Genomic DNA, 25312 nt, shown 5'->3' with positions numbered 1-25312 from the left:
TTCCCCAAGATTCCTAGCCTGCTGGGCTGAGTGTGTTGGGATGATTTTGTTCACCTGTTAAACCCTTGTCCCTTTAGGACGTTTAAAGCAGCGGCTTTTCTTTTGTCCCAGGGGAGCCGGCTGTGGGGACCTGCTCTCAGTCTCCGTCTCGGATTTTACTTTTCCATTTCTCTAATATCCACTACAACATGCAATGTGTGCCTGTGCTCCCACTGCAGATTACTACGGCTGGTTATTTAGCAGTCCTGTGCTTCCACTCCCTCCCCACTCTGATTCTTTTCCTCCTGCCGGTGAGCTGGGGTGGGGGAAGTGCTCAGGTCCCACCGGGTCATGGTTTGTATCTTACCCTTTTCATGAGATGCTGAGTTCTCGCAGATGTAGATGTAGCCTGGCTGTTGTACTGCATCTTCTGGTCTCTCTTTTAGGAATAGTTGTATTTTGTATTTTCAAAAATATATATGGTTTTGGGAGGAGATTTCTTCCGCCCTACTTATGCCACCATCTTGAGCACCTCAAGTTGTAGTTCTTAATTAGAGAAGTTAAAAGACAAAATAGGAAATAATTATTTTTTTATTGTAAGAGTCAGGTAAGGACATAAAACTGTCTCAGATTTGTTCTAAAGTAATGTGGAACTTGCTTTATTAAGTGGACCTTTATTAATGAGATCATTTTTTATCATACTCATTGCCCATATGCACTGTATAATGTAAATTTGAATAAATACTGGTTAAAATCAGTTAAAATTTAATACTTAACAAGCGTGGGGTGGGCTTTTACTTTTAAGTGCCTCTCTCTTCTAATCTTTATTTCACCATTGATGCTTTGTAAAGAAACAAATTTAGATATCCTTGCATCTGGCGATCTAGTTCTTACACTAATTAGTTTAGACACAATTAGCCAAGTTTCAGAAAGTTTTGTTAAAAAGTTGGAGGCAAACTTGGAACCAAAGCAAGTTTTTTGAAAAGAAAAGCTTAGAAATGATTAAGGAAATTCTATTTCTTATTTAAAACATCTTACTAGTGATCAAAGCCCCACTTTGGGTAAAGTCTTTATTGTTTTGTGTAATAAACATAAAATTGGAATGGTCATCTTAATTCTGTAGTTCCCTAATTTATTACTAAAATGTTACTAATTTTTGCAAAGTTATTCTGCATGGTTGGTTAACATAAAAAAATATATATTTAGACCTTGAACTCAGCACCTAACAAGTTTAAAAATTGTAAAATAACGTAGAAATGCTGTGGATAAGTTTTAAATGAATGAAGGAGCTGACACCTATAATTCATCTATGACAGGAAATAAATGCAGAGATTACAAGAGCAGGAACTAAAAGTAAAGAGTATCTCTAGTTTGAACTTTCACAAATTCTTATCAATCTGACCTGGAAAAAGAATTAAAAATATAACAGAGAAACTAGGCTGTCACACCCAGCTGCATAGTTGCCCTGCTGAAAAATAGCCTCACTTTAAATTTCACAGAGAAGTGGCTACTTCCCACTGAGTATAATGGCAGAGTGTCCTGCAGTCAAAATTTTGATCACAGGTGGTTGATTCTTTTCTCAAAAGGAGATTGATTAAGGTTGTAATCAGTACCTTGTTTGGTTTAACGAGAAGTCTCTGCTAATTGTTGGCCCTTTTCTAGGATAGAGATATGAAAATAAGATCAGGAATTTTGTGGGTTTAAGAGGAACTGATGATACAAACATTTGCAGTAGGAGTTCACATAAAGAATTCACTATGCTAAAAAATGATGTGAATCTTCTCTGAAATGGAATTACTTCCTAATTATGCATGCCTGCATAAGTCCAATCAAACAAAACTATTTTGGAGAACTACAATGAATAGATAAGTTTTCTTTTCCCCTTTACAAATGTTGGGTAGCATTAAAAGTTTGATGGCAGGAATTTTGCAAACATGATTGTTTTTATCTTCCAGGAAAAATTGTTCCACAGTTTTTTATACTGTGATTGAAAGCTAAAGTAATATAATTCATAGAAGAACTATCAGAGCCAAGATCCTCTTGTCTAAAACTTAAACTATAATTCCCATCCCACTAAGGAATTCTTAGGTCCAAGTAAGAAACAAATAGGAATTCATGAAGTGCCATGTAAAAAATAGTATAATGAACATACCATAAAATATTGAAAGTTAAATGCACAACTTCTATGAAAACTGTTTTAGAAAATAATGTTTAACACTAGTAAAAAAGTTTATTTTTTAATGACATTTTTATTGTTTTTAAAACACTTCCTAAAGTCACTTTGAGTTCCTTAGGAATGTGAAAGATTCCCAACTAGGAAAAGGGATTACTTTGATAAAGCAATAATTAGGATAGATTTCAAATTTATTATATCCAAAGCTTATCTTAACTTGAAGCTACTGCAATACAATTTGCCCTGTAAAACCTCTGTCACCATTACTATGGCTTTACAATGTAATCTTTAATTCATATGGAGGGATTTGTTACAGGTAGTCTGGGTGATTCAATCTGTTTAAAAGGAGGCAGCACTGAAATGGGCCTGTTCCTTCCGGTATTGATTACATGTTGCCCATGTTACCTGGGAAGACCTATGGATAGGTGCTATATATTGGTGTCAGGGGTCCTTAGAATACAGGAAAATGACTTGATAAGATTGTACTTACATCTCTGTTGACAACAATCCTTTCCTCCCTCGAGTTAAATTGCGGACTTGAAATGTGTGCAGCCATACACAAAAGAGTGCATATACTGTACAATTCCATTCATATACTGTACAATATAGGCGAAATGAATCTATGGAGTCAGAGTTAAAGACAGTGGTGCTCCTAGGGGTGGCAGTGGGGGCAGTTAGGGTGTGTAAGGGACTTGGCACCATGGCTAAGTTACAGTATTTCATTAGGGTTCAGCTTCCTTGTCTGTAGAAAGGGGTGTATGTATAGTGTTCCTAGCACACACCGTGTTAAATGGTAAGGGTTTAATAAGCAACAGATACTCTCAGTAACCAGTGGTCTACAGACAGCCCCATAGGTTTCGCAGATTCCCAAGGCCCATTTTGACTCGGTCACCTTCTTTCCCCATTATCCACCCACTTGCTGGTGACCTGGGAATCATTCTCTGTCCCCTGCCTCCCCTCCCCCATCAGTCACAGGGCCCACTAGCTAGCTTGCCAGCATGTATCAGCATCTTGCCTCCCCATGGCCTGACTCAAGCCATCAGCCTTTCTTAAACTGCCTTCAAAAAACTTACAATGCAGTTTTTTTTCTACAGGGGACTTCAGTTCATGCCACATATATTCCCTATTTGAAATTCTACAGTAGTTTCCCTTTTTCCTTAGGATAAACTCCCAACTGCTTATTAATATTTAAACTACCTTACTAGGCCTTAAGTAACCTGATTTGCCTCTCCTTCCCTCCCTACTTCAACTCTTGCTATTCCTCCTTCACAGTCTATACTGCAAAAGGGTTAAATTTCATTCAGTTTCTCTTCAGCCTGAGACACCTGACCCTTTCAGTTCACACATGTCATTAGCATGGCAATAGTAATAGGTGCAGGGGGAAGCAAATTCTAATCTCTAATAGTAATAATAAATAGAAGTATGTATAATAGCAATAATAAACAGGAATATTTCTGTTAGAAATTGTCCTCTCTCTGTGCCTTTCCCTTCCTCTCCCACTGTTATGGGCTGAATTGGGTTCCCCCAAAATTCCAGTGTTGAGGTCCCAACACCCAGTACCTCAGAGTGACTGTATTTGGCGATAGGGCCTTTAAAGGGTTAATCATGTTAAAGTGGAATCATTAGGGTGGGCCCTAATCCCATCTGACTGATCTTATAAAAGGAGGAAATCAGGACCCATAGTGGCCCAGAGGGAAGAAGACCTGTGAGGACACAGTGAGAAGAGAGCCGCCCACACGCCAAGGAGAGAGGCGTCAGACTGAAACCAAGCCTGCTGACCGACACCTCCGTCTCGGACTTCCAGCCTCTGGAACTGTGAGAAAATGTGTTTCTGTGTTTAAGACATTAAGTCCGTCGTACAGTGTTACGGCAGCTCTAGCAAACTAACACACCCACGGGGAATCCGTCCCCGTTCTTCAGGCCTGAGCCTCGACGTCTCCGTCTGGGACGCTGGTGCCCTTCCGCAGGCACAGGCACGTCGGAGCTGCGCCCACCATTCCCCACGGGCCAGGTCCTGGCCACAGTGTGCTGCCCGTCATCTCACTTCATTCTCACAAAACCTTTATGAGGGAGGTAGTTTCAGTATCCTAAATTTGCTGATCATAAAACTGGGGGAAGAGAGGTTGCTAACCATACAATCCTGTACAATTGTCAAGGTAGAATGTTCTTCGACAAGTATTGGAGCTTGACTCCAGACTCGCCTTATGCACCTGGCCATAGCATTCTTCCAACGTGGTTGCAAATACTTATTTAATTGTCTCCTCTGCTCCTCTCTAAGCTCCGGGAGCCCAAAGTCTGTCCGGACTTTTCCCCAGCGATCTATCGGCTAGTGTCCAGTGCAGTGTGTGGCCCACAAATACCTGTTGGATGGTCCCAGCTCCAGTGCTGAGGCTGGCTGAGTCCTGGTTGCCTGCAGGTGGGGAACGAGAGCAACAGTGGGTGATCTTACAGAAGAGAGGATGGAAGAGCAGGAGCATGGCTGGGAGGGCTCCGCCCCCGTGGCCTCTCTTCTCTTCTCTTCTCTCACATTGATTGTAGTTCTGTTTATTGCAGTCAGGGATGGAAAGAATTAAAGCAGACAAGTAACTATCAAGAAGTATGACGTATCCAGTCTACATCCCTACATCTGGTTGGCCCTGTCTTGTATATTATGTTCTAGTGGAAATTTAAACAAAGACAGTTTTCTGTAGAAATTTAGGATATGAATAATAAAAATCTAATTCTGCACAATTTAAGTTGTTCATGGAAAGAATCCTCATTGACATAAAAGAATAAGACTGAATAAGTCAGTGAAACAAAGGGCAAACAACTCTATTGTTGCATTGCTGGATGATAGAAAAAAAAGAATGCAAGTTGGCACATTTTCTAGAATTTCACACGCCCTTTTTATAATCCAGGCTCCATTAACATTGGCACACAGTCCCATGTCAAGATTGGGTGGCCACAGTGAGAGCTGGGCCAGGCTAGTTCAGAATTAAAATTTTGAACTCAGAGAAGCTCTTAATTCATTAAATTTTTTGTGAGTTTTTATTAAGCACTTTATGTGTGCTGGACATTGCGGATATGAAGGTAATGGGACAGTCTCTACCCTCAAAGGGTTTTCTGTCTGGTGGAAGAGACAGACATGAGAGCAAATAAATGCAATGTAGGAGACAGGGTCTGGGACAGAAATATGTTCAAGACCTGGGGACACAAAGGAAGCCATGGCCATCCCAGGGGACAGGAGAACTTTATAGGGGCAGGCCAGTTCTGTGAGAGAAACCCTTGGAACAAATATCACTCCACTTAGAAATAAAACTAATTTTTTCAGACAAGTCTTCTGGCACATTACATAGAACTTCTCAGAAAAAAAGGATCGTTACCAGTGGTGACTTCCAAAAAAAAATGATACAGTGATAAATCACTAACTCTAGAGTTCTTTTTATTTTGTACTTCGTGTGACTCCATTTTATTAGCAGCATGTATTTGGAATCCGTTCAGGAATTCAATTCAACATTTACTGAACACAACTTTGTTCTAGGCACTGTTCTAGGCTCTGCAATACACAGATATGTCAGCAGTTCGCAGTCTCATAGGGAGGCACATACAGAAATAAGTCTTTTAGAATACCATTGTTAATGGCCTCCAATAGTAAGTGTTCAACTCTTGAATTGTGAGGGGACTTGGTAAGGTATCTTGGAGGTAGTACATCTGGATAGGGTTTTGGAAGATAAGTAAGATTTGGAATTTTCAGAAGAAACTGAAAATATGAGGACTGAGCATTACTTTTAAATGCAGTGTTTATGGAGGATTTTTTGTGTATCATATCAAATGTAACTAATAAGTGTGTGTGCTGACCTTCTGTACTTATGTGCACTATAACATATGTGACAAAGGACATGCATATTTTATGTTTATAAAGAAACTGCAAAGAGCATAGTTTATTAATATTATCAGTATCTTCTTAATCCAGATGTATCCAGATGAATAAAATGATAATTTCAGAAAGGCAATTAAGATTTTTTAATTTCCTGGGGCTGGGCGTGGGAGTGGGTTAACATCGCTGGTCAAAGCAGTTTTGTGTACCCACTGCTACACTGAATTTTGGGAGGACTTCATCACAGCACAGAAAATTGGTTCTTCCCATCAGGAATTTAGGATTAGAGAGCCACGACAGAGTATCATACTTTTGCTGATAAAAAAAAAAAGACATGTAGTGTAGGTGAAATGCAGAGCAAATCTAAGTGTCAGGCAAAGAGAAAGCTTAACAGTATTTCCTTAACATGTGTGTTTGTAAAAGAAAGACTAATATCTTTTTGTTTCCTATAAGACAGAGATAACTTCCTTTCCTTTCTAGGAATATAGATGCAATAAGGGAATTGAAATTCTAGTTTAACTTACATACAAAGTGAGTAGCTTTCTAGAAAAAGAGCTTTTATATCTTTTTATTGCCATCAATTATATGAACATCACCCAAGTCCTCTTATTATATTCCTGGCATGTATCAACAAGCATTTTTATATTCAGACTCCCACAATATTGAAATAATGATCTTTAATATATTCAGGGCTTATATTCACCCACCACTAAACAAATTAAGCATCAGGCCCTTTTCTCAGTATAGAGGGTATATAAGTATACAGAACAAAACAAAATAATTTCTGCCCTCATGAAGTTTACATTCTAGTGGGTAGAAAAGAAATGAAATGAAATTTTTAATTAGTATGTAGTGTATTGTGTTCAGTGTTATGGGGAACATAAATCTCTAGGGGTGCCAGAAAAATGGTTGAGGGGTTGCTGCAATTTTAAAATGGGGTGGGAAGGACTGATTCACCAAGAAAAGGATGCTTGAACTTAGACCTGAAGAAGACCTCGTCTGCTGGGGGAACAGCAAATGCAAAGGCCTTGGGATCCCTATTGTTTCAAGAAACAGCAAGAAGACTGATGTTGCCATAATGGAGAGACTAAGACAGGGGGTAGGAGGAGATGATACAGGAGAGGTAGTGGCAGGTCAGATAACACTGGGTCTAGTCAACCATTTTAAGAACTTTTATTTATAAACCTTTAGTCTAGATAATCATCTGTTTATCAGACTATATAGAATATCTAGTTTGTATCATGGATTATATGAAGTGCTGGGGGTATAATAGGCTTTAATACTTGCCTTCTGATATACTACTTGCTTTCAAGTAGTTTATATTATAGCAGAGAGTTTTCTTAAAAGTAATATAAATCAAACGTGTTGGGCCCTTATGTGCCAGGCATTACCCTAAGGCTCCTCTCTGTGATACTGTTACTATTGCCTGTGGCTGGGGACACCCAGACACAACAAGGTCAAGTAACTGGTGCAGTTTGCATTGTTAGCTGTCAGCAGAGCCTCTCAGAGCAGCCTGCCCCGTACAAGGATGCCCGTCTGAGGTTGGGTTGCCAGGCGAGCCATGCGGGTGTGGCATGAGCTTTGAGGCCGACAGATCCAAGGTGACACTCCAGTCTCCCTTTGAATTTGCTCGGGCAGTTTATATAGCTTGTACTTCAGTTTTTCTAATCCTTAGAAACAGGGGCAGTAACACCATAAATGTACCTTAAAGACATGTTGCCAAGATTTAATTAGATGAGATGGGAACAACATAGCACAATGTTTGACCCGCCCTCAGGAAACATTTAGTTTTTCCCTTTCCCTTTCCACAGGTCAGTAAACATCACCTGGTGATTGAATTTTCCTTGCAGGTCTTCTGTTTAAGTGAATACTTAAGCAAGTATGATTTTTTCTTGTCTCAGGGACAGGTTCTTTAGATAGATGTAGTATCTTTTTCTTGTTCCAAGAACTGGGGGTTAGTTTTGTTTATAGAGCTGAACTGACCGTTTCTTTTGGGCCAGTGGAAGACAGGCATCTCTGCCGGGCACAGCTGTACCCTGCTTACCTTTCAATATAACACCTTCTCCAGCGCTGTTACTAAGCTGTTTGCAAATGCTCTTGCAGCCTTCGCTGTGTGCTACTGTATTATTGAAAAGGCTTCGCTTCCTGGCAAGCTGACCTGCTATTGCAAAGCTCACATAGCCATATTATTGTTTCTATATTGTGCTATATTTTTCCTGATTCAGCTTAGTATATCCATAGAGACAAAAAAATGTCATTCCCAGAAGTAGAGGACTTGTAAAAGTGTAAAATCCTGCAATGTGAACGCAAAGGTAGTAACTGGCACACAGGGAATTACTGTTCAGCTCATACAGCATCAGAGGCTAGCTGTGCGATCCTGGGCAAGCTACATAACTTCTCTGTGCCTCATACAACATCAGAAGCCTAGCTGTGTAATCCTGGGTAATTTACTTAACCTTTGTGCCTCCATTTCTTCTTCTCCAAAATGGTGGTAATCATGGTACAACCTCATAAGGTGGTATTGAGGATGAGATTAGTTATTGTAAGTAAAGAGCTGAGAACACTAATAGGCACCTAGCAAACGTCTAACGTGTTTTACCATTATTATTTCAAGCCTGGCATGACATCTCGATTATATATACCTCTCTATGAAAATATTAACTGCTGTTTGGCTTCCTAACATAAGAAACATAAACACTTGAGAAAAATAAAATGTTTTCATTTATTAATGATTACCGATGATCAAATTTAAAGACATAACCTATCAGGTGAGGCAAATAATTTGACCTATACGTGGAGATTCACGCTTGATTTTGTTATTCTTCCCTTGTTGAGGGTGCATATGATTAGATAATAAAGGCTAAATAATACTCACAGGCTGCATAGTTTATTTCCTGTAGAAGAATTACCAAAGTTTATTAATTACAACCCAAGCTTAAGAGCTATTGGAAATGGCCAGTAAGATTAAGTTTTAGAAGAAGAATAGCATAAAAGCAACAGTTACCCTCTGACTTAATGCCCTTTGTATGCAGCTCAGTTAATAATCACTGCACATAGCTGCTAATAGTCAAAGTGGTCTGTTCACAGCTTACTATAAATGAGAATATTTGCTATCCTGGATTCAGAGCACATTTTCTCCATTTGCTTCTTTTATTCCCAGTAATCATTTGGGAACCATTTATGTTGTCAAGGAAGCAATAGTTTCACTTCCAGACTTTTTTATTGCAAAAAAGGGATGGGTTAAGACCTTGACATGTATTAAAAACCTATTTGAAAACTCGCTTGTAGTTGAAGGTATTAGCTAATTATAATTTTTCCCTAATTATCCAAGTACTGTGACTTTAGTAATATATATTCACCCTTCATTTCCCCCTCCTGCTGTATGTGTTATTCTGAGATACTTTTTGGGTTTTTACCCTTCCTGGCATAAGCACTTTTGAAAATAAAAATCTGTGAGCATTTTCCAGCTGAAAGAAGCTCCAGTTATAACATTGGTGAAGCTGATTTTTCTTTTGCCCATGAATAAATTACTGCCACATGGAAAGCACAATAAAATCATCAGTCAATATTCAAAATGTTATTAGAAGGACTTTACAAGAAGACAGAAAAGATAAAAGTAGTAAGTTTTGAGCAACGGCTAAATTTCCTTGGATCTCTTTGTCTCAGATGTTAAACTTGAAGTATGTTTAGAAATGACACTAGAATAATTATTTTCAGCAGAAACTGTCAAAATTTAATGATCAACCAAAATTGTACACATTTCTCCTTAGAACTGATGCCTTAATTGCCTCGTTTCCTATGGTAACTTGCTTCTTCCCTCTCCTGCTCCCTCCTTAACTTCACTTATTTTTTTCTCATTTCCATGACACTTCTTATCTTCTTAAATTCCACATTATTTGCTTTTTTATTATCTTTATTATTATCTCCATCACTAGAATGAGGGTAAGGGTCTTTGTCTTGTTGCTTGATGAATCCCAAGTACTGAGAATTGCATCTGGCATATGGTAGAGTTAATAAATATCTGTCTGATGAATGAAAACTGTAACTAAGTTTTCTCTTTGTCCTGAGTGCAGACATTATTCCTGAACGTTCAGAGGGACTGTTCGAAACGTATACCATATCGGACTGGGAGCCTTCCTGTTTTCATTCAGATTTCTTAGTATACTTTGTATAAGTAAAATTTTGAGGAGGGAATAATGAAATTGTGCTTAGAATGATCTTTAATGGCTTCTCATAGTTTACAGACAAGGACCAGAGGCCTGCACATGGCTCAAGGCCGGCATCTCCTGTCCTTTGTTCCACCTGTGCAAATGCCCACACTGGCGTTTTCCCCAGTTGTCCTGCCTGTGTGTTCTTCTGGCTCTCAGCCTCGACACCCTCTGCTCCCAGCTGAATCCCACTCATCTGTCCAATCCCAGCTCAAACAGCCTTTGCTCAGGGAAGCCTTCACTCCAGACACTTCCCACCCCTTTGTAACTGTCGTTATGTGACTGTTGTGCCTTCCAGGGGGTCATCTTGATAAGGGCCAAGTATGTCTGTCTTTGCTTCTCATTGCATCTCTCCTCTCCAACATGGGGCCTGGTACACCTGGTAGGTTCTCAAAAACATTTGTTGAATGAAGGAATTGCCTTTTTTAAGTCAAAATGAAGTGTGCTGTTTGCTGGCAGGCTCAGGATGAGTTTTCTTCCCCTCCAATGACCCATCTTAGCCTCTCTCTCTGCCCTTTGCCATCCATACCCTCATTGCGTAAAGCTTAATGAAAAATAGTATTATTTAGCTATTATTACCACTTAATAGACAGAGAGAGCAAAAAAAATGTGGAGATCAATCGATTCAGGATTTCTGAAAAAAGCCACTTTATAAATTAAAGACTTGTATGTTTTACATTTAACAAATGGGTCTTAGCCTCATTGGACAAGTGCAGGATCCTGATATTAAGATAAAAGCCTCTACAGTGTGGCAGTTACTTACACAGATAAAGTCCATTATTGAATCATTAGAGTCTGGAATTGTTGCCACTGTAGGAAAATTTCCCATGTGCATAGCAAAAAATGTTGTGGATAAAATAATTGGAATGGTGACTGGTTTTACCTTGATGTTCGTCATGATCAGTAACACTATTTTCCTTTAGTACTTTTCTTCTTAAAATACCCACTGTGTAGAAATCTAAATTGGCATTTATGGATTTAACCCATTTTGGCTTCACTGTATTGAGAGTTCTATGCAGGAGGTACTTTTTCGTTTTGCAGGACCTCCATCATGCACACTGGTGTGTGTATGTAGAGTGGTTATGGGGAGTCACTTAGCTAAGGGGTGATTCTAACTGTTTACTGGGCTCTGAATCTCAACATGACTTCTTATTTTCCTCTGCTTTTTGAGTATGCAGAAACTATCATGACTAAGAGTGCAGAGAATAAAAGTAAAGAGGAAATATTCTGGATAAACAAAGAGCTAGAGAGTCAAATCCTATGTTACTTTATATATACGTAGTGTAAACATGCCCACTCTGATATTTAAAATGAACAAAGTGATGCTTAATCATTTCAGTAACTTTTTCACTAAGTGAAAAATAAGTAGGTGAAACTTGAAAATGCAGCTAATTTGTGATATAGGCATAAGTTGAAGTGTAAGTTGCAAGACAGCCATCCACCTGTGAAGCATTTTTATATTGGCAAATTTGGGTATTCATGTAGATCTAAAGAAAAGTCTGCTATATAATCTATTATCTAATCTCCCACTGCTTCAACTGAAAAGGACAACGAAGTTATTATTGACTATTATTAGCCGTAAAGTGAGTTTGACTCACTGCAGTAGCCATGTTTACCACTGTGCAAAGGGAAAATTGAAAATGATAGCAAGACTTCCACCATATATGCAAATATGATAAATAAGTCATCTTTATCCTCAAACTATCCCTAGTCACCACAAGAATAGCTCAAGACGATAAACTTTATATCTTAAGAGAGGCCTGTATGGCTGTGAGTTCCAAGGAAGATGTCTTCTCTCTTTGCTGCAGTCCAGGGAGGCCTCAGGCAGGGCTAAGTTGGCCTTGACATTGCAGTAGCCCATCTTCAGAAGCATAAAGGCTCCACCTTCTGAGTCTGCTGTCCGCTGTTTGCCCTGTTCGATGTGAATGCTGCTGTAGCCCAGTGAAGGAGCTAAGACCCTGAGACTCCATTTTCCATTTCTAAGCCTATCTTTGAACACAAATCAATTACAACTTTTTGTAAGGTCATTCTGCATCCTCTCTCACCAGGTTTTCTGTATTGTCAACAGGGCTAATTAAAGAATTCACTTTCAAAGAACTTCTCTGCTTACTCCTAGTCTGAGAATAGTTATGTGACTCATTGTACATTACACTTTGACCTAGGTGCCCTGCCCCTATACCCAGGATGAGCTGGTGGACATGAGCGTCTGGTATAGGCAGAGGCCATCAGAATCTCTGCCTACATGGCTTTTATGTCTCTGGGATATGGGGGTGGAGAACATTGTTATCTCTGATACTGAGATGAACAGAATGGTTTCCCTGACGACTCACCTTTCCCTCCAGCATCGGTTGCAAAATGCCCTTCACCCGTCAGGGAATCAGACACTCCTGGAATGGCTGACAGCTGCCCTCAGGGTAGTTTGGCCTAATCAGGGCCAGTAGTTTTCCCAGTAGTTGGAAAACGTATGCAGAGCTCCAACAGGTACTGCAGGAATTGTGTATGAAAAATATCATCTATAATATGAACCCCCAGGGCCCTGATGAGGAGGTGTTCACTATAGGAATGAGAAACCTGGTGCTGCATACAGCTCCCACATCTCTCTTTGGGTCCCTAGTGAATACTCTTGCCCCCCACCTAGGGCAACCCATAAGTAAGGCTACTCATACTTTAGCAGATCTGGGGGAGGTTGAAACAATAAGGGCGCAGAGGGAAGGACTGGCCATGACTGAAAGGAGAAGTGCAAATGGCCCTGTGAAGGTCTCGAGGACCCAGATGTGGGTTGCTTTGATAAAGACCGGGGTAGTGAAAGAAAAACTCGAAGGGCAGCCCAATAGAATATTGTTAGAACTGTGGCACCAATTAAAGCCAGAGCAGCAGTTCCACCCGCTGAGGTCCAGGACATGGAAACCGGAGTTAAAGCCTCATGCCTGGCCTGTGTCCCTGCAAAACTTCATGGGAGACAGTACTCAGGATTCACCAGAGCCCTCACCCCCACAGGAGGATGATTGAGCATTGTGGTTTGACTGAGTGGGAGTCAAAGTCCCCACCATGACCCTAAGAGGCTACATGTAGAATTAGCAACCCATTGGTCCCCTGTGAATGTACAATGTATCCTGGCGCTGGTGGACACAGGAGCTGAGTGTTCTCTGATTTATGGCAACCCTGAGTGTTTTCCCAGGACCCCTGCTGTGATAGATGGCTATGGGGGTGAGGCAATTAGAGTGAAGAAAGCCCAAATCTCATTAAGGATAGGGTATTTACTCCCAAAGGAGTATACCGCGTACATTTCTCCCATCTCTGAATATACTTTGGGGGTAGATATCCTGCAGGGCCTGTGGTTACAGACCACTGCAGGTGAGTTCAGACTGAGGGTACGTGTGGTATAGGCAGTTCTGAGGGGACATGCTAAGTATCCATCTGTAGCTCTGTCTGTACCTCGGTGGATGAAAAATACTAAGCAGTATAAATTGCCTGGGGGCACAAGGAAATTGGAGAAACTCTACAGGGGTTGGAGAGGGTGAGCATCATAAAGCCCACTCATAGTCCTTTTAATTCCCCAGTGTGGCCAGTGAGAAAGCCAGACAGCTCCTGGCGTATGACCGTTGACTACAGGGAATTGAATAAAGTCACACACTCTTTGCATGCTGCTGTCCCCTCTATCACAGATACTCTGGACACCCTCAGCCATGATCTCGGAATGTTGCTTTCTTCTCTATTGACATAGCACAGGAAAGCCAGGAACAGTTTGCCTTCACGTGGGAAGGCCGTCCTTCCACAGGGATACCTCCACAGTGCCACCATCTGAAAAGGACTTGTAGCCCAGGACTTGGCCACATGGAAGAAACTGCAAACAGTGCGGTTGTATCACCACATTGATGACATTATGCTCACATCTGATTGTTTTTCAGATTTAGAAGGGGTAGTTCCTAGACTGTTGCAACATCTACAGGAAAAAGCATGGGCTGTGAACAGCACCGAGGTTCAGGGACCTGGTTTGTCTGTGAAATTCTTGGGGGTTGTCTGGTTGGGTAAAACTAAAGTTGTTCTTGAAGCAGTTACAGACAAGGTCCAGGCTTTCCCCACCCCTACCACTGTGGCAGTATTATAGTAATTTTTGGGTCTTTTGGGCTACTGGAGAGTGTTTATCCCACACTTGGCACAAATTCTGAAGCCCTTATTCCAGTTGGTACGAAAGGGCATCAGATGGGACTGGGATGAGACATGTGCAGCTGCTTTTACTGCTGCCAAGCAGGCAGTCAAGGCTGTACAGTCCTTGAATGTAATGGATTCATCAAGGCCCTGTGAGCTAGATGTTCATGTAGCCGAAGACGGTTATGGATGGGGTCTTGGGCAGTGGCTTGAATGGACAAGCCAACTTATCGGATTCTGGTCACAACTATGGAAAGGAGCAGAGGTCCAGTACACCTTGATAGAGAAGCAACTGGGTGCTGTGTACCACACCTTGCTGGCTACGGAGCCCATTGCCAAAACAGCTCCAACTAAGGTAATAAGCACCTATCTCATTGCGGGTTGGGTGCACGACTGGACCCAAAGGCCACGGAATGGCGTGGCACAGACACCTACACTGGCCAAATGGGGTGCATATTTACAGCAGTGCAGTGCCCTCTGTACTAGCCCCTTAAGTGGAGAACTCCAATGCTTATTGGGTCCAGTGACCTATACCAGTGGAAAGCAGGAATAACTTGCTTTTGAGCCAATGGTAGCCGAGACTCCTTATCAGGAGAGAAAAGCCCCCATACCTGAAGATGCTTGGTACACAGACAGCTCTAGTCATGGGCAGCCCCCAAGTGGAGGGCTGTGGCTTTCCATCCTAAGATTGAGACAATGTGGATGGAGGATGGAGAAGGGAAGAGCAGTTAATGGGCTGAGTTGCAGGCAGTATGGCTCGTGATCACCCAGGAGCCCTCTCCTATAGTTTTCAGCATTGTCAACTGGGCCGTCTATTGGGGCTTGACCCTGTGGCTACTGATATGGTATCATGCCAACTGGCTGAGTAGTCACCAGCCCCCTTGGGGGCAAGAGTTGTGGCAAGACCTATGGGCCTCTGGTCAGATTAAGACTGTTACCGTATATAATGTGACTGGCCATTTCCCTTTGGCATCCCCAGGGAATGATGAAGCAGACACATTGGCCCAGGTGCGCTGGCTAGAAGGAAAGCCTGCCTCTGATGTGGCCCATTGGCTACACCAGCGTTTGTTGCATGTGGGGCAAAAGACAACGGGGGCTGTAGCCTGTCAGTGGGGCTTGCCTTTGACCTTTGAAGAAACAGAAGCTCCCAGGAGTGCCTTGTGTGCTCTAAGAGGGACTTACACAGAGTCCCACGGCAACATGGGACAATAGTAAGGGGCAATATCCCTTGTCAGGTGGCAAGAAGACTATATTGGGCCTCTGCCCATATCAGAAGTATATTGGTATGTCATGACTTGTGTGGACACGGTTGCTGGACTATTGGTTACTTTTCGTGCATGTTGTGCACATTAGCAAACCACCAAGAGGTGCCTGGAGTGTCTCTTTGCAGCCTATGGTCAGCTGCAGGTGACTGAGAGCGATCAAGGCACCCACTTTACTGGACATGTGTTACAAGAATGGGTGCAGCAATTAGGAATAAAGTGGAAATTTCATGTACCATATAACTCTACCAGGGTAGGTATGATAGAGAGGTACAATGGTTTGTTGAAATCTGGCCTGAAGTTGGACACTAATAGTCTGTGGGGGTGGTCAGTTCCCCTATGGACAGTCCTAAGACATTTGAATGAAACGCCACATAAAGAAGCTTTGAGCCCTGTGGATATATGCTCACACACCTTACTGCCTCTCCTATACAATTGTACATTCAAACCAAAGAAGAGCTATTGAAGCCAGGATATGGCCAGCAGAGCAACATCCTGCTGTGAGCCCCTACTGCATTAAGCCCTGGAGACACTGCTGAGTGGACCTGGCCCTGGACATTTTGACACATGGATCAGTGATGGCTGGCCCTTCTGGCACCTTGGGGGAAAGGCCTGGAAGCTGGCCTCCTGTGTATTCCTGGAATAACAGCTGAATTGGCCCTCAAAGGTCCCAGTAGTGTATCCAAAACGTCCAGGAAATAAGAGCATCTTGCGGGGAAGTTTTGTTTTATCTTTATGGCCAGTACATGTACCTCCCGTAGCCCTATATATTGACCCATCTATAACTCCCACAGAGATGGGGGTGAAAGTCTGGTATGCTAGACCAGGATGAGATCCCATTCCTGGCACTGTCCTATCACAGGACCACACTCTTGCATGTATCCTACCTGATGGACAAGATTTGCCTATGCTGGTGTCATTAAAACATGTATCTTACCACCTTTAAGGTTATTTTCTCCTACAGTCCTTGTGGCCTGAATGTGCCCCGTGGCTGCAGCTGCTGCATGATGATTGCTCTGAACCCTCAGCTACTGCCTGCCTGTGGAATGGGTGAGCTATGGACTTAATCTGCATAAGACTTTGAATCAGCTGAATCTGGTTTGAGGATTGTCATTATTTTATTGCTGTTGCTATTGTTATGTCATTAGTGTGGCCATAGTGCTCCAGTTTTCTCACCCAGGGACCATTGCAGAAGAAGGGGAATGAGTAGATTGTAAGGCAAGATTTCTGGAGGGGTGGCCTGTGGGTAAAATTGTAACATTTCCGGAATATTTCACCTGGATTTGGTGCATTTGCATATCCTCAGGGATGGAGAGTTCATCTCCATGTCAATGGGTAATGGGTAACCGAGGGCATGTTTGAACCTGAGAGGTTAAGTGGAGGGCTTGCTTGCTTCTTCTGGAGTCCAGCAGACGGGGCTGGACTGCAGTTTGTAAGCAATAAATGGGTTTTAAACTTTATTTCTCCCTTTGACTGATTTCGGTTTTTAGAGGTATTTTGTACCAGGATTTCCTTTCCCCAGGTTTACAACTTTGTATGAGTTAAATCCTTTAAAATTTATTGACATTTGTTTTATGGCCAGGCATATGATTTATCTTGGTTATCTTCCTTGTGTACTTAAAAAGAATGTGCATTCTGGTCTTTTGGGTGGAAATATTCTTAAATATCCATTAAATTAATTAAGTTGATGCTGTTGAGTTTTATATATTTCCTGATTTTCTGTCTGCTTGTTCTATCTATTGCTGAGAGTGGAGTGTTGACATCTCCAACTATAACTAGGAATTGTCTGTTCCTCCTTTAAGTTCTGAGAGTTTTAAAGTATTTTGAAGGTGTGGTTCAATTTATGAAATTAAATTTTTATCATTAAGACATTAATTTTTGTCCTTGGTCACATCCCTTCTTCTGAACTTAGAGCAGCCAGAGTTGTCCTATTCAGACCTTCTTTTCAAAAAGTAGTATGCTTAGTTACACTATGAACTGCCACACTTTTGGGATTGTGGCACATTCCCACTGTGTCTGTGCCCTCCCCAGGGTGTTGCCAGCCTATAATTGAGGACAACGTGATTCTGGAACTGGGCCACTTCTGCCCAATGCCGGGTCTTCTGATGGGCAGTACCTGCTGGGGATTGGCCATCAGCCTGGCTGAGACTTTCCTGCACCTGCGCTGAAGTCTGAGGCTCTTCTGACTCAGATTTTTCTCTTCCTCTTCTTTACAGGTCTTCTGTCTTAAGGGCTTTCCCTACCCAGCTCTGTTTCCTCTTGCCTTTATCTTTCACAAGTATTTCCCCCAATAAATCTCATGGACCTCTGATTCAGTCTTGACATCTGATCTGCTTCCCTCAGGACCCAAACTGACACAGAAGTCTGCTTTGTCTGAATTAACATGGCCATCCAAGCTTTCTTATGATTAATGTCTACATAGTAAACTTAGTCCATCCTTTTATTTTTACTGTGTTCTTTACAATTAAAGTGTGTTTCTTGTTGGTAGCTTAGAGCTACAAAGCCTGTGGTTGGGTTTAATCTACTATCTTGCCACATGGTTTCTATTTATCCTATCTTCCCTCCTCCCGTTCTTCCTCTTATATGGCCTTCTTTTGGATAACCTCAGTATTTGTTATTGTGTTCCATTTTTTTCTTTACTCTTGTATAATACAGCTGTTTGTTCACTATTTTTAGTGGTCACTCCAGAGTTAACAGGATGCCTCTTTATCTTATCCCATCCCACCTTATAATATTGTATCACTTCATGTGTAATGTAAGAACCTTATGATTTTATGTTTTTATTTTCTCCTTCCTGTCCTTTGAAATATTGTTGTCACACATTTTATTTACTACATGTCAACAACTTTACAATACATTGTTTTTATTTTTATTTTAAATCAATAAAAAAAAAGGAAATGCTCTCTTTGTATGTGCCCACATATTTACAGATTCTCACACTTTTTATTCTTCTGTGCAGGCCCAAGTTTCCATCTGTATTATTTTCTTTCTTCTTGAAAAGTTTGTGATGCTGATCTTCTGACTGTGAATTCTTTGTGATTTCATTCATTGATGATAGTTTTACTTAGTCTGCATTTGTGGAGGATATTTTTGCTGCATGTAGGCTTCTAGGCTGACCTTTTTTTTTCTTTCAGCACTTAAAGATGTCATTCTGTTGTTTTTTTGCTTGTGTTATTTTGATGAGAAGTTTACCGTCATTCATATTATTCTTCTTTTGTACATAGTATCTGTTTTTTCCACTCTGGTGCTTTTGATATTTCCTGTTTATCTCTAGTTTTCAGCTATTGCATCATAATATGTATACCTGGCTGTAGGTTTCTCTGTATTATCTTTGTTGGGGTTCATTGAGTTTTTGGATTTCTGGTTTTTTGTTTTCATCAAATCTGGAAAAATTCAAATCCTACTTTCATTATTATTTTTACCCCTGAGCCTTATCCCAGGACTCCAACACGTATGTAGACTTATTGTTACTGCCCCACAAGTCCCCAATGCGCTATTGGTTTTTTCAGTCTTTTTTTCTCTCTTTCAGCTTAAGTATTTTCTGTATTCTCTTCAGATTTACTGATTGGTTCTTTTATAGTCAGTCAGTGTCCTGATAACCATAACCTCATCTAACGTGTTTTCCATTTTAAATATTTCAAATTTCATTTCAGATATTTCAAAAAAATTAAGATTTTTCATTTAATATTTTTGTTTCAAATGAATATCAAATTAGTCATTTCAAAATTTTCAAATATTTCATTTCCAATTTTTTTTATTTCAAGTAGTTTACATTTCCATAGTCTCATATCTTTCTTTTAAATCCTTAAGTACATGGAGCATATTTATAATTGGGTATTAATTCCTCAGCTGTGTCATTTCTGAGTCCATTTCTGTCTCATTTTCCTCCTTCTTTGCATGTGTAGTAATTTTTATTGAATGCTAGATTTGTTACTTGTTTTTGTTTGTTCAGTGCAAATTTTTGTTGTCTTTCTCCTAAAAGGTGTGTTAGGGCAGATCTGAAGTAGTCTTTCCTCCAGGGCTGACTTAGCCCTACTGCTAAATTGATACTTTAAAGTGTCATACTATCTGGAGTTGTGACCTAAAGCTGTAGGTGCTCAACAAAGACTTTGAATTCTGTCTAGTAAAAAACCCTGTCTCTTAGCTCTTTGCATGATCTGTAATCTGCTCATTTGTTTCTTGCCCCACATTGTAAAGTTGACCCTGAGCATGTATAACTTACTATTCAGCAACAGACTCAAGGAGAACCTTACAGGATTTTGTCAGCTCTTTGTCTGTATAGCTCCTTCCTCTCTAGTACTTTTCCTAGAAAATCCATCTGCCTTAGCCTCTGTGACCTCTGTTCTGTGTTCTTGGGTTTCTGTATTCACTGCTGGTCTGGAATATGCATCCAGGCTGAAAACTAGGATAATTCTAAGATTCACATTGGTTGTTCCCCTTCTCTCAAGGATCACATCTTGTGCTTCCTTTTGTTGAACACTTGTAAACAGTTTTTTCACATTTTTTTTTTAATCTAGTTTTCCAATTGTTGAAGGTGGTAAGGCCAATCTTCCAGTTAATCCATTGTGAACAGCAATACAAGTTTTAGTTTTTATGAATATTCTCCTAAATATTAAGGTAGCCTTTGAGACTATCTCTGTTACTGAGAGAAGCAACTTTGGGGGAAGGAGAAAAGAGACTCTAAGCCCATTTCCTGTGCCCTGGATTGGCACAGGCTGACATTGACAGAGGACCATGGTTGGGTATCCCAGAAAAGAAGGGAGTATGACAACAGGGAGAGGAGGGGTGGCTGTAACACCTCTTCTTACTCCAATCTTCTTTCACACTTAAGGGATATAAGTCAAGGAAATTCAGAGTATTCCAAGAAAGCGTTTCTTGGCTGAAAAATTCTGTATCCCTTACTTTATTTATGGGTGAAATTTTCTTCTCCTTTGAATGTCCATGGCAATTTAAGTATTTCTTTTAATCTTTTTCTTCTGCATCAGTGCTGTTTATTTATTGAGGACTTCTAAAAGTCAGGCACTCTGTTAAGGATCTGTATTCATAAAATCATCTAATTTTCACCTTGACCTAGGGAGTCAGGTACTATTATGATCTGTTTTATTCACAGGGAAAGCAAGGCTTAGCAGGACTAAGAAATGTGCCCGTGGTCACACAGTGTGGAAGTGGCAAAGACAGTTGAGCCTATGTTCTTCTCACCTCGTGCCCTGCATTCTTGGTGTTAGGCTACATTTGCATTATACTTCTGGACTTGTCTTGCCAGTTCCTGAACTGAGAAGAGGCACCAAATGCTTACTCATCTTGTGTCTTCAAAGCACTTAGCAGAGCCCTTGCCTGTAGCAAGTTGTGAGGGATAAAAGGAGGGAGAAATACTATCTCCTTCATTTCTCATTATGGGAAAGCAATAGCCCTCACCTCTTAGAATTGACTTGCTATCAAATTACTTCCCTATTAATGAGATAAATCTTGTAATATAACTTTGCTTTACTTATTTTATTCCTAACAAATCAGAGTTGCTAGAGACAGGAAATCAGCTGTCATGTAAAACAACAGATGGCAAAAAGGAAAAATTCATTATTATTCTGTTGTGCATTGTACATACCTAAATAATGGCAGACTTTGACATAACGTGGTCTATGATATTTACTCCTTTTAGTCATGCCTGTAAGTTACCTTCCCTTATGAGACTGATTTTTATGTTTTCTGTAGCATTAGGTAAACGTTTATTAAAATAAGATACATGGTCAAATAACGATAGGAGGAGCTTAACCAGACCCTGGAATCAGTAACTTGAAGTCACCTTTTAATTTGCTGACCAAATTCACAGTGATATCTTGACCAAAGCCACTGGACAGGAAGTCAGCATCCCTAGGGGAGGATGTCAGAGCTTCTGGAGGGGTGCTTCCAAGGGTTCTTACATTAAGTGAAAAAGAAACTCGATGGAATGGCAGTTTCCACAGTTCATTTCCCCTCCTCCAGGGTCAAATGTGCATGTTCTGAGAGAGGCATTTAAACCACATCTGATAATCCTAGTTGAACTCACAAGCTCTGTGTAGACTGGTATTTGTCAGGCCAGAGGCTACAGTGGAAGGCGAGAAAGTCTTGTGGCTGGTAGCTGTCAAAAATCTCTCTCAGAAACCTCTTTAGAATCTTAAGTTATTCACTTAAAAATGCCTCCAGCACTGGGGAAGCTGAACAAGAGGAGAAGGAATGTGCAGAACAACATTGTTACAATGTCTGAAACTTTGAGCTCAGAAAAACAGAATAAATACTTATAAAGGCAATAAATTCTGTTTTTATTTGACTAGCATTCTCTTGTTCTTCAGAAATTCTTTTTTGTTGGCCAAAAGCTATAAAGCTTTCAGGTTCAATGATTATGAAATGCTTCCTTATATTTTGGAAGTAAAATGACTTCATTCAGAGTCAGCAACTTGAAATCTTTATCTTCCATTGTTAACACTTGTGAAAAAATCTGTAGTTGGAGAGCTCCTGTTCTGTTTGTAAAGTGGGAAGCCGAGAGAGAGGGCAGATGGGAAAGGAAGAGACATAGAAGGTCCTATTTCTCAAGTGAAACAAGAAAAATCATTAGAAGTAAATTATGTTTCACATGATCTTTTAAGATTCAGGATCTTCCTTTCTTAGTAATTTTATAAAATGGACAAATATCCACTAAAGTCTCTTTCTTCTTTACACATCAGATTAAAGAGCAGATTTTTAGTCTCTAGTGGCCTGAGTTTGCCTGAACTGCAGGCAATGATGTGAAGGCTCAAAACTAAATCAGTTGTTTCAGATCCTCAGACTATCCTGTCTCGTTGCACATTGTTATGTTATATTAAACATGAGTAGTTGGATCATAACAGCCACAAGGGACCACCCATCTCTATCCATCTTGTCTGGGTAATGTTCTTAGAAAAAAAAAAATCAATGAGTCCTTATCAAATCCCAGTGCCAGCAAGCTGGCACTTAAAGGACAGTAGAGAAAAGGAAGTTTCCATTTTAAACAGAAACAGGCTGAGAAAGGATTTTAGGTACATTCTAAACTAAGCCAAACTTTTTTTCAGTGAATTAATTTATATTGAATATTGTTCCTAATATCCATGCTGTAAGGAGTTTGTGTAGATGAACTATCTTAAAAATTGAACAAGGTGATCTAACAAAACACATAGTCATATTTATCTCAAATGTTTTTAAGAGGTCCAACTTGTCTTAAGATTCTAGTACATTGTATTTGCCTGGAATGTTTTTATATAGAAAAAGTTGTGGCTCACTCACTAATTCAATGAAGTATTTGTTACGGGCTTACTGTGTGTGGAACATTATGGGTGATTTTATCTGAAATTATGCATCTATCCATTTATTTATTGCATGTTAATATGGGCCAAGAACTGTTCTTGGTACTGGAAGTGTTGTTAAAGCAACATTACCAGTGAGGTCCCTGGCCCTCCTGCAACCTGGGTGTCAATGGGGAAGTAAGGCAATACATAAGCAAACAAATGCAAATATAATATAATCTTGGAAAGGAGAGCACATGTATTGTCCAATATTTTGTAATGGCAGCTGGGAAATGGGATCCCACGACATAATGCCAGCATGATCTGACTTTCCTATAGGGCAAAGTATGGAGTCATCTACAGTCATCTTAGGCATAGTAACCTAAACACGTAAAGTATATATTCTTAGTCGCTTTTCTTCAGATGAAGAAACTGGGGCCCAAAGAGACTGGGTAGAATTTCTTTACCTAAAGCTAGAAAATGGCAAAGGTTTTGCAAATAAAAACTGTGCCTCTGACCTGAAGTCACATGGGTCACGTGGTTTTTCTCTGCATTATTACAGGGTATGTTTCATATTATCCAAAAATTCTTTCTTTCCTGCATTTCGATTTTAGGTTAAAAATCTTTCAGGAGTAGAAAACCTTTTACCAAATCCCTACAGTTACAGCTTTTGCTTCTGAATTGAAAACTACTTTTGATAAAACCTCTTATCTGCCTGGTGGAGAACAGAAGGAAAGGGAGAAACTGTCATTAAAAACTGTCCTTTCACACTGCATGGGTTTTCACAAATCTCAGCCTTCTCAAGGCTGATTATGCTCTGCAGTCTTCCTTAGGAAGTGGATGAAAATTTGAGCTGGTAACACAAACAGGAAGGCTCAGAGGCAGCGTTTGTTCTGCAGGCACCACCTCTTTAAATAGCTACTATGCAGTGGGAATTAGCCCTCCACTTAGACAAGAAACTCCAAGGCCCTTTGTTTCTCTGGCCTCGCAGGGCTGTTGGCGGCAGCCAGCACTGTCCTATCCCCGAGGGGGAGCCCCTGTTCAGCGGGTGCAAGCTGTGGAGCTGGGAGCCGGTGGATGTGGGCTCAGGGTGGCCTTCCCAACTCTGGGCCAGGAGAACACACAGTCACACAGATGTTTTGTGCTTCTCTCTTATGAATATCATCCTTAAGACGTTTAACTGCTGTAAGGTAAGGTTCAGAGCACTTTCTAAATCAATTACTTCGGCTCTGGGCTGCTTTCTGCGGACTGGTTCTTTTATTTAAAATAGGAAAGAAGAGAGCAAATAGTTGCTATAGGTTTTTTAAAAAATCCATTTTTAAGTGAGTGCATATCTGCAATATTGCATAGTTTTATTTGTAGGTTATAGATACATTATGTAAAGTGATAGTCAACTATAAATCTTCTAACCTTTCAAAGAAGTTTTTGTTACTGAATGTAAGTTTTTAAAGTTGAAATGCGGAAGGAAAGTAGATAAGCCCTGTTACTAATATGGGGAAAGTAGTTAAAATGGGATCATTAATTAATAGATGCATAAAATGAATGACTTAGAGATCTTTTTTTTCCAATTTTTGTTTTTGAGCAGAAGCCTTTAAACTGTGTAATCCAAGTTTTCCAGATAATCATCTGATTTTAGATACATCTACTGAGGTATACTCCCTTACCCAAGCAAGCGCTTCCACCCTTTGATGGAATTCGTGTATTTCTCTGGTCAGGCTCACAAGCCTTTCCTCTGATTTTCACAGGGTGCCAACCAGAAATGGCTGTGTTTACTGCCCTAGTCCTAGAGAAAACAGGTGAATAGGGAGAGAGTTCTCATTGTGTGTTACCTTGCAGAAACACATTCTGCCTGAGATTTGTGTGACCTGCATCTGTGCATTTCTTCTCATCTTTTCCTGGCCCCTATCTCTCTTTTGCATCTTCAAGAAATTGGAGAAATCAAAACCAAGGATTAACCTAATGAATAGCAAGCAGAAGGTCTACAAACACAAATGCTTGCTCTTCCCAGAAACGTTTCCATAATACCTATTAAACTCCATTCATATTTAATTATTAGAGCGCTGGTATCCATATAGCCACTTTGGTAATGGCTCCTTAATTGTCTTTTGTTTTCTTCTTAGTCCTGTTCTTACAATTTGTGTTATCTTTCAGAGGCAAACGGAAGTGTTAGGAAAGGGGTTTTGTTGTTTATTTGAATTTCGTTTCCTTTAAATTAGATTAAAAATTGTTTCAGCACGTTTGGGGTTCTTATTTAAGTAGTGTCATCTTTTATTTTTCAAGTATATTTATAATTTATTTATTGTTTTTAAGTTGTCTTACTAGTATAGTTTATAATCAAAGGTAAAGTCTGCTCTGACCCCTGAGCTTTAAGAGTGGGGAGTGTGGGGAGAAAGCCTGCTTAGAAGAAATACTGC

At 40.3% G+C, this 25312-nt stretch overlaps 1 protein-coding gene across 13 annotated transcripts in view; it reads left to right on the top strand.

Moving 5' to 3' along the window:
* ARHGAP28 (Rho GTPase activating protein 28) overlaps positions 1-25312 on the top strand; it is a 174386-nt gene that overhangs the window by 30522 nt on the left and 118552 nt on the right. For 2 of the 13 annotated variants that reach the window (XM_073212827.1, XM_073212822.1), the window contains exon 2: positions 16592-16677. The exons of 6 other annotated variants lie outside the window; for them this stretch is intronic. The gene's annotated coding sequence lies outside the window, so the exon portion shown is untranslated. Of the gene's footprint in view, positions 1-3815; positions 3968-16574; positions 16678-19516; positions 24089-25312 lie in introns of those variants that run through there. 5 more of the 13 variants (XM_073212825.1, XM_073212824.1, XM_073212826.1 and 2 more) reach the window with 3 other exon arrangements.

The sequence above is a fragment of the Manis javanica genome, chromosome 9 (assembly GCF_040802235.1).
Source record: "Manis javanica isolate MJ-LG chromosome 9, MJ_LKY, whole genome shotgun sequence".
NCBI classification, from domain to species: Eukaryota; Metazoa; Chordata; class Mammalia; order Pholidota; family Manidae; genus Manis; species Manis javanica.
Note: the sequence above shows the minus strand (reverse complement) of the source record. Positions and strands in the feature narration are given on the sequence as shown.